The 3,116-nt window shown below is 37.0% G+C and overlaps 1 pseudogene; it reads left to right on the top strand.

The window, feature by feature from the left end:
• The first annotated feature begins 280 nt into the window (after nt 1–280).
• On the top strand, nt 281–2,873 carry LOC131148119 (probable leucine-rich repeat receptor-like protein kinase At1g35710; annotated as a pseudogene).
• The last annotated feature ends 243 nt before the right edge of the window (nt 2,874–3,116 follow it).

The raw sequence follows: 3,116 nt of genomic DNA, 5'->3' as shown, positions 1-3,116 counted from the left end.
TTTTGGCCTCCATAATTGGCTCTCCTTCGCCCCATCTTTGCTCAACTGAGGCCTATATTCTGCTGTTCTGGGCAATTTGAACCATGCATTCACTGTTGCACATGGGCTCTTGCGTACAGAGCTGGGTCTCCTTTGTCTTTTTCCCGAATGGTAACTTGAGAATAACCATGCGCTAGCCTCGCGTGCCACAAACACAACACCCAACCATGCATTATTTAAGAATTCAAAGCCCACATATATTTACAGTCGCACATTAATTAATTTACCACAATTAGTCCATATGGCATGGCATCCTCATCCTCTGCCAAACCTCTCTCCTTATTCTCATGGGGCTGCAGCCTTTGTTTCTTTTTATGCTACTTGTACCATTATAGCTATCTATCTAGTTATGCCATCTTCAGCTATCTATCTAGTTATGCCATCTTCATTGATTTTTGAAACAGAAGTGAAGGCTCTCCTTGATAGTGGATGCTGGAACTCCACCGCAACCACGGGCAATAACACCTCCGATTTTGGCTCCAACTTAGGTCACTGCAAGTGGGTTGGCATAACCTGTAATGACACTGGTAATATCATTGAAATTTCCCTTCCTAATTTTATCTGCAACCCAAATTTGAACCCTCTCATGATTAACTTCTCTTCTTTCCCAAGCTTGGAATGTCTGGATCTCAGTGGGAATGGTTTCCTGGGAGTATTCCTTACGAGATTGGTGCTCTCCAGAAGCTCAAGTATCACAACTTGTCCTATAAATCTTTTTTTGATGATCTGCCACCGCTTTCCTTCTCTAACCTCACCCAACTAATGGAGCTCGATCTTTCTTACAATGCATTCAGCATCTCCGTTCTCTCACTCTTCGACAATTTGACAAATTTGATTTCTCTACATCTTGGTCACAACAATCTTGCAGGACCAATCCCTTCAGCCTTTAGTCGTCTAACCAATTTGACACACTTCGATTTTTCCTCAAATAAACTCAATGGTACCATACCACAAAAGCTTACTAAATTAACCCAACTTCAGCACCTTAATTTGTCTTTGAACCAATTTGTTGGAAAAATACCAAGCAAAATGGGAGGACTTTGGAATCTTGGTTTTCTAGACTTCTCACAAAACAACCTTAGCGGGTACGTCTCAATTGATCTGAAAAATTGTTCCAAATTAGAGAAGCTGCTATTAAGTAGAAATTTTTTAAGTGGAACTATTCCACTGAGGATTGAAGAACTTTAACAATTATCTACTATTGACCTTAGTCATAACATAATAAGTGGAGATTTACCTTTGGAACTCAAAAATTTGAAACCTTATATCTTATTGAATGTCTCCTATAATAAGATCTCTAGAACCCTTCCATCTTATTTTTGTGATTCATTTTTCATTGACTTATCGTATTATGCCCTCAATGGACCAATAGATGACTGTTGGCTTAATTATGAACCCATGCAACTAATTGGCAGCAAGAATTTGTGTGGTAATAAGACACCTTTCCCTCATTGTCTTCCATCCCCTACATCCATTGGCTTCATGTACAAAACAAGGAGGAACATAAGAAGACACCAGAAGTCCATTTTCATTCCCATTAGCTTATTCCTATCTCTCGTTGCTTTTGAATTTGTTTTCCTATCTCATCAAAAGGGAAAGAATACAAAAAATGAAGCAAGTGTCATTAAGAATGGAGACATATTTTCTATATGGAATTATGATGGTAGGATTGCATATGAAGATATTATTGAAGCAACAAATGACTTCAAAATCTGATACTGCACCGAAATAGGAGGTTACAGTAGTGTTTATAAAGCACAATTGCCTAGTGGGAAAGTGATTGCTTTAAAGAAACTTCACCATTTGGAAGCTGAGGAGCCTGTATTTGATAATAGTTTTAGGAATGATGCTCGCATACTAACTCATATTCGACATCAAAACATTGTGAAGTTTCATGGATTTTGTCTACATAAACAATGCATGTTTTTAATTTATGAGTACATGGAAAGGGGGGAGCTTATTTTTTGTCTTAAGGGATGATGATGAAGCAGGGAAGCTAGGTTGGATTAAGCGTGTCAACATTGTTAAGGCAACAACACATGCTATATCTTACATGCACCATGATTGCATCCCACTGATTGTTCATCGAGACATATCAAGCAACAACCTTCTTTTGAACTCTCAATTTGAGGCTTTAGTCTTGAACTTTGGTATTGCCAGGCTATTATACCTCGATTCATCCAATTGAACAATAGTTGCAGGCACTTATGGATATATTGAACCACGTGGCTTGTATATTCTTCTTCTTTTAAACTTTCAATTCTTTTCCTCATATAATTAATTGGTTCATCTATTGTTTTAGTGACTAGCCGGTCCTAACATACCATCATTGTTATTAGTTGTGTCGCAACATGTGTAGAATTTTGTTGTTTGAAGGTATTGTGATTATGATAATATAACATAATGTGGATGGTTAGATTGAACATAGTACATGTCATTAATTGATAGGAAGGGCCTTGTTTTAACATTTTTTTTTTTAACCATAACTTGCCTACTCCATGGTTATTACAGAAAAGTGTGATGTTTACAGCTGTGGGGTGGTGGCACTAGAAATAATAATAGGTAGGCATTCGGGAGAGTTGCTTTCCTTATTGACATCTCCATCTACTAAAGAAATAATGCTCAACGATGTGATAGACTCACGCCTTTTACCTCCAACCAATCAGCTAGTTGCAAGTGAGCTTGTTCTTGTTACAAAACTTGCTTTTGCTTGTGCATATGCCAAACCAAAGTCTAGGCCAACAATGAAGACTATCTCTAAAGAATTTCTTGGTCAATGGAAGCCATTAACCAAACCATTTCATGAAATTTCATTGTCGCAATTGTGGAACTAAGAAAATTGTTTGGTATGTGCAAATTGTAGTAGTCAATAAGGAGTTAAAATCAACAATGTTCATATTATTGGTCTACATACTTGGACTTCAAGTTGAATATAAAAATAATTGTGTTATCAATCTCTTTTTTAGGAAATATACCTATTTACACAAGTAGTTGATTCATGAATGAGTATATCATCTTTTGTGACTAAGCTTCTTTTGCCCAACAACTCTCTCCACACACTAATAAATGCATTTTCT

Source organism: Malania oleifera, chromosome 1 (assembly GCF_029873635.1).
Source record: "Malania oleifera isolate guangnan ecotype guangnan chromosome 1, ASM2987363v1, whole genome shotgun sequence".
NCBI lineage: Eukaryota > Viridiplantae > Streptophyta > Magnoliopsida > Santalales > Ximeniaceae > Malania > Malania oleifera.
Note: the sequence above shows the minus strand (reverse complement) of the source record. Positions and strands in the feature narration are given on the sequence as shown.